Source organism: Rhododendron vialii, chromosome 10a (assembly GCF_030253575.1).
Source record: "Rhododendron vialii isolate Sample 1 chromosome 10a, ASM3025357v1".
Taxonomy (NCBI): domain Eukaryota; kingdom Viridiplantae; phylum Streptophyta; class Magnoliopsida; order Ericales; family Ericaceae; genus Rhododendron; species Rhododendron vialii.
Window position 1 is genome coordinate 16,899,691 of NC_080566.1, and position 7,146 is coordinate 16,906,836.

At 42.6% G+C, this 7,146-nt stretch overlaps 1 long non-coding RNA gene across 1 annotated transcript; it reads right to left on the bottom strand.

Moving 5' to 3' along the window:
• Positions 1-4,403: 4,403 nt before the first annotated feature.
• Positions 4,404-7,145, bottom strand: LOC131303726 (uncharacterized). The gene is made up of 3 exons (XR_009192159.1): positions 6,569-7,145; positions 4,824-6,339; positions 4,404-4,490 (listed from the first exon to the last, which is right to left on the bottom strand). It is a non-coding gene; the product is annotated as an uncharacterized LOC131303726 (long non-coding RNA).
• Position 7,146: the final 1 nt, after the last annotated feature.

A 7,146-nucleotide genomic window follows, 5' to 3' on the forward strand; every position in this document is an offset into this window, starting at 1 on the left:
CGAACTCAAAGTTACCGCTCACTTCAACATAAAAATTGGCCCATTTGTCAGTGTCGGGCAAGCCATCTACTAGTGGCTGTTTCTTGCTACGTGTTGACAAGTACCGACGTTCGGTCTGGCCGTGCCTAGACATAATGTAGGTATGGAAGAGGTCGGCGACGGTGAACTCGAGGTCATGGAGCTCCTTCAACTTAATTACCGACATTACTATTCGGTAGCTGTTGATGGCAAAAAAGTGTGGGACGATGCTGAACCGAGCAAGAAGTTCCCTCAAGAAGGGATGAATAGGGAACCTCAACCCAGCCTCACATATCGCCATCAAAGGGACAGTGATGTGCTCGGGATGGTCCCCCCTCGTATCCTTTATTCTGTTGCTCACCACTTGATTAATTACAACATCGTCGGGAATGCTGTATTCTCGGCAAAAATCTTGGTACTCCCTAGCGCTTCCGCTGAAAAAATGGGCATGGGGGCAAACTTGGCCCCTCTCATAGAGATCGGCGAGTCCTCTACCCTCGGATTAGGATTCGCTGTACCCAGAACGCACAGAGGTGAGGGCATCGGCCTGAGGGACAAATCTGGATTCGGCCTCTGGCCCCAGGTGAGGCTCGGCCTCAGAGCGCGTTGATGTTGTAAACGAGATCTCAGGCTCGGTTACGAACTCGTCGGCGCCGTACTCAAAAACACATTCGGCATTTAAGTCACTGGAGTCAGAAGACATGTTTGAGGCAACGGACGATATTTGGTGTCGGCGTCTGTGTCTTTCCAACCACTCGCGGAAAAACGAATCTCCAGAATCTCCCCCTGAGCTTTCAGAGTCGGAAGAGATGACAATAGTTGGGTGAGCTAGACCTAACAAAAACAAGAAGAAAACAATGAGAATCCTCGTCATCGGCCATAAGGCAAGGGATCTCTATGCTCGGCTACCCTATTGGCCCACCCTATTTGTCTCTTCGAGATTCAAGCTCGGAAAATACTAAGACTCGAAACGGGGCTCGGCCTCTCAGCGCCCCAGGCTGGGCTCGGCAAATCCCAACAATGGCCAAGCACGGGCGTCGTCATAGACTTGTGCTCGGAAGAACAGATTGAAGAAGAAGATGAACAGTCCGTTCATCTCCAGACCTCACACTGTTCACTCAGAACAAAAAAACCCAAAAAACCCAGGAAAGAACGAAAAAGGGCGTAAAAGAATGCAAGAATGAAGAAGAGAGTGACATATCGAACACATACCTGAAGATTTCAATGAGATTTGATGAAAATCTGCTGGGAAACTGAAACTGGAAGATGAACAGGCGTGAAAGAGCTCTGGCAATGGAGGTTTAGAGAGAGAAAGTAACGGTGACTTCTCGCTCTACCCCCAGCGTTATATATAGAGTTAGGGTTTGGGAGTTCGAATTTCCCGCCCATCATTACACCGTCGATCCAGCAGCTAGTAAGCGCTCGACACGTGGCGATGACAGGTTAGCTTTGCAGAGCTGCACGCGTGCCAGCCGTCCCTTATCAGCCGTACTCGACCAGAGATTGACACCTGGTGCACCTCCATTGGTTCTTGTCCATGGCAGTTTGTCGAAGGAGATCCAGGCTCGGCCAAATTCTGCCCAGCAACCATTACTCATGTTCGGCGTTTAGAAGACTCGGCCAAAGTTTGAAATCAATCCCAACCGCGCGCTCGGCGACGGCTGAGATTGAGGGCTATTGTAGTAAGCCGAGCACAATTGAGACCACTTCCACTCCTCTGCCACCGTCGGCTGTCATGTGGGACAGCAAACCCACTCCACTAGGCTCGGCGATACCCGAGACGAGCCGGTTGTTGGTTTTGACTTTGATTATCTCGCCCGACAACGAATAGATTTATGTCAAGCTCGGCCACATGGATGATGTTTGCCTAGCCCGAATATTCTTTGGGCTCGTCTTCCCCTCAAGCTTGGCATCTGTCAGGTTCGCCTAGCCCGAATACCCTTCGGGCTCGGCTACCCCTCAAGCTTGGCGACCGACAGGGTCTTCCGAGCTCGGCCAAGTGCCCACCCATGTGCAGAGGCGGTTATGCTAAGGGATAATCATGAGCGCACATGGGTATGCCAGCTCACCCCCAAAAGCGGTTACCAGATTTGTTCAGGTGACGTCACGGTAACGTCACCGACACGTGCCCGTGCTTGGAGGGCAAGTCAGGGAGCTCTATAAATACCTAGCGATGGTAACCCTAAAGAGGTACATGCTATTACATACTCACACTGATCATCTTCTGGTTCCTCTCTCTGCACAATACTTATCCTCTCGCCGGAGGGCCTTGCCTGGGCTACTCCCGGCCTGGTCTTAGTCGTGCGCTCCCTGTGTAGGCTAGGAGAATAATCAATAACCATCAAGCCACCAGCGGAGGAGAAGATCGAGGATCACGGGCCACACACAAAGATCAGCAAAAAAATAAAGGGTAAAATGTGTTGAAACAGTGGTAGGAGTAATAAATAGAGGGTAAAAAGTGTTGAAACAACGATAGGAGTAATAGTGGAACAGTGGAATGAGATTGATGAAGGATGATTTACCTGTTACTTTACCAAGTTTATAATTTTTATTTTAACAGAAGTTGGAGAGAGAGAGAGAGAGAGAGAGAGAGAGAGAGAGAGAGAGATTTGTTTGTAGAAGTGGGTGAAAAGAATTGATTTGTGTTTCCACGAAAGTGGAGAGACGGTTTCGAAGTTTGAGCGGATTTTGTTTTTGAGGAGTCAGTGAAGGTGTGAGTGTCCAACCCACTTTTAACCCATTTAAATCCATGTAAATATGAGTTGACATGTGTTGAACCCATATCAACCCATTATATAATATTAGGCGGATTGAGTTGGATTATGAGTGAACGGATTTGGACAGATTAAAAAATATGAGTTGAGATTGCCGATCCTCTCACAAAGATAAAAATAGAACTCTTAAAGATAAAAAGCTCCCGACCCTCTCACAAAGCCTTTATTGGTTTGTCTTCAAGGAGGCTTTAATCATATTTATCTGCGTCTCACATATAGTGTCTAATTGACCAAAAACTAGAGCCCCTTTACCCATCCTATAAAGTCCTACAATACAAACCAACGCACATGCCCAAGCACTAGTTATTGAAAAGGCATGGCTCTCCGGCTCATTAATGGACAGGACCGAACAGTCGGGCATCAGGGTGGGTCCAGTTCTAATGATCCAAACTACAGAGTATTTGCTAAAAATGTAAATTGTTTAGCCTTTTTTTCCCACTTTTTAGCACCCCACTGCTCTACCACATTTGAATAATAACCAACTTATAACACATGCAAAAACCAAGCATGAATATAAGAAAGAGTAATGTTACCAAAACAACTTTAAAATACAATTTCGAACATCATTACATCCAGAGATCTGTATGAATTGAACAGTTACTGAGGCAATTGTGTCCGAATCAGCTCGTTTTTAGGGTTTCATTTGGGTTTAAGGGTTTTCCTCCTTGTTGCCGTGAGAGAGAGAGAGAGAGAGAGAGAGAGAGAGAGAGATACGTCCAGAGACCCATATGCATTGAACGGTTCCGGAGACAGTTGTGTCCGGATCAGCTCGTTTTTAGGGTTTCATTTGGGTTTTAAGGGTTTTTTCCTCCTTATTGCTGAGAGAGAGAGAGAGAGAGAGAGAGAGAGAGAGAGAGAGAGAGATGAGAACAATGTACAAAAAAATTTCTAAGTACAAAACCCTAATTTCTAAGTACAATTCCGCCAAATTATTGTTTTCTCCATCTACAACCGTCCGTGAGTGTTTCACGGTTTAGTCGGTTTGGTTTGCGGATTAAGCGGTTCGACTTGGTCGGATTTGAAACAACCTAAGTACTTCGAAAAAATCTAAAAAGCTTCCAAAATTTCATATCTGAAAATTTACATTACTCGAGCCAAAATATTCCCAGCCTAAGGACATTTTATGTTACCCCACCTAGGTGCATAAACTATTAAACATAGAGATGTTAGATAGCATCACAACAGGGTGGTTTTAAACAGAGAAAGCATAATTCCCATTTCCCATAAAATGAAAGTTCACTTTTTGAAGTTCCCATCTCTCCACCAAATATGATCATGTTCACTACTTGTCAATCCAGTGAACATTCCAAACCACCATGAAGTCAAAACACCAATCCTAAAGTCTTAGAATCCAAACTACTAGTAGGGAGGAAAGATAATCTATTACATCAACCAATTCAAATTAAGTTACTTTCATCTACAGAAATATTAAAAGTCCAAATTAAGTGAAATTCATCCATAGAAATTTTCCCACCTTCAAACTTCACAAATCCAAGCTGCCATCAAAATACAACATAACATAACCCATCTACTCCCTAATCATTGGGGATATGGGCAATAACTACAATAACTAACCATTTAGGCACCAAGAACAAGCAAATAAAGAAAGTTTAAAAAGTGATTTACCATTCGATTACACGTCAATTATACCCGAACTTCGAGCTGGACTAGGACACGAAGTTGAACTTGATTTAGATTCTAAGGTACCAAGAAAATAGAGAAGGTTATTAACATTTGCCAAAAAACGTCGAAGTATATAAAAAAACACATGCTTATTACTTAGTTCATCCGTTCCATATTGAAAGTCTTACTTTCTCTCTCTTGCCATTTTTCAAATAAAAAAATCAACTATTTCAATGTATAATTTTTTGAATTTTTTCACACCGTATTAAATATCTCGATTAGTACTTCAATTTGGTACGAAAAATTTCAAAAAATTACAAACAGAAGTAGTTGATTTTGTTATTTGAAAAATGACGACTTTTTGAGGTGAACTCTCAATATGGAATGGAGGGAGTATTAGTTTATTACCTATGAAAGATTGTCCAATTTGCTCAACATCATCCATAACCTTCCGAAGAGAAATAGGAACATTGCTTTGAAGCCAATTTTGAGTACACACAAGCATCTCTATGGTCTCGGGGTTGAATGAACTTCAAAATGGATCAAGTATACAACCTCCTATACTAAAAGCCGATTCAGAAGCAACAGTGGAAACGGGCATCGCCAAGACATCCGGAGCCAATAGCGACAACACTTTATACTTCTAAGAGTTCACCTTCCACCAATTCAATAAATCAAATTTCCCTTCCTCATCTTTTGGAACCTTCTCAACGACATCAGTCAAGTACTTATCCAACTCCGTCATAGAACTATTAAAAAAGTCACCCTCCAAGTGTTAAATTGGGAGGCAATGATAGCATAAGGATCATCATCATCATCAACTACCATAGGCATTTCTTCATCTTCAATCCGAACTTCAACATTCAACGAATCATACACGGTTTTATAATAGTTGAACAATTTAGTTAATGCATCCTCCACTTTCACAATCATTATGTCCACCACATCGTTGCCATATATGGACATAGAACTAAACTTCAAGAACCTTTTCTTATTCCGAGGATCAAGCACAACGACAACATATAAAAGAAGATTGAATTTATCCCCAATACCTCAATACTTGTCAAACTTCACCTTCATATCTGTTGCCATGGAAGCCAAAAGTGGAGTGTTATCGCCATGTGTTCCTTAATTTTTGTTTGAATCACAAGCATCTCACGATAGAAAGTATTGAGGTAACATAGAGGGGCCCTGAAAACTTCAAAGTTGCCTTGTAAAATAAACTCAAAAAATTGCAAGAACACTATACATTTATCCCAATCATCCTTTGTCGGAATGTTCCTCCCTCCACCAACTTTACAATCTGCGAAGTAAGCTTTAAATTGCTCATCTTCTTTCCCCATTCGGTCAAATACCTTCTCAAACTTCTCAGCATGGTCCAACATCTTATATGTGGAGTTCCACCTTGTTGCCACATCTAGGCACAAGTCACGCTTGGACTCAATCTTGCATTTCTCCACAAAATTTTAAAATGTTTCATGTCTATTTGGACTAGACCTCACATACCTCACAGCATGGCGAATATTGGCAATGGATGAATCCATTACCTTCAAACCATCCCAACAATTATATTAAGAATATGTGCACAACAATGAACATGCAAATAATCGTGCTCCAAAATTGTCCCCTTCCAATCTTTTGTTGCTTCCTTCAAGAACTTAATGGTAAGACCATTCGAACTAGCATTATCAACCGTGAGGGTAAAAATGCTATCAATCTTCCATTCAAGCAAACACGTTTCAAGTTTTCTTCCTACAGTTTCCCCTTTGTGATCCTCAACTAAGCAAAAATTTATGATCCTCTTTTGTAGCTTCCAATCATCATCAACAAAGTGAGCAGTAAGACACATATAACACAATTCTAAATCAAAGTCCATGTATCGGGGGTTAAGCAAATTCTACGATCCTTCATTGCTTTCCTTAGTCTGGAAAACAAAAAATTAGATAACAAAGTAAACACATCAGTCAAATGAAAGGTTGAAACCCATAAATCAGAGAGCAATTGAATGTTAGGGCTTACACACACACACACACACACACACTCACTCCGGTCAATTGAAGGTTAGGGCTTACACACACAGAGTCTCACACATCGAGCAAAACATACACAATTTGAGTTACTTGCTTTGCACTTCGAGAGAGAGACAGACATACCAGTTTATAGTCGAGTCTTCGAGATGGAGAGAGAGAGAGGTGGAGGTGTGTGGGTCATCACCGGAGAAGGAGGAGATGGTCAGAGGGAGGCATAGAGGGAGACTTGAGAGAAGGTTGTGAGAGCATTGTGAGGAGAGAAGGCAGAGCAGAGAAGTTAGTGGAGGTTTACTATTAGGGTTAGAATATCTGACTGCGTGCGGGGCTGCATGCGAAGTGCGAACGGTGCAATTCAGCCTTTTTTTTTAACAGGTGGTCGGTTCGGTTTTAACCGGATCCGAACCGGATCTGCCAGATTAACTATTATTAGATCCGCATCCATCCGTAGAATGCTTCAGCTTTGTTTGCAAGCGGATTGGTTCGGACGGTTTAGGCGGTTTGGGCGGTTCGGTTCATCCGCTGAACACCCCTATTATTAGCTAGGTAGAGAAATAGGAGGAAAAGAAATATGAGAAATAGTTTGTGTATGGACAGCAATCATCATTGTGTTATCCAAACACTATCCGCGATCTACAACTATAATGGAGCAAGTGAGTATCCACCCTTCATCCGCCATGTCATGAAAGCCAACCAATCAAAAG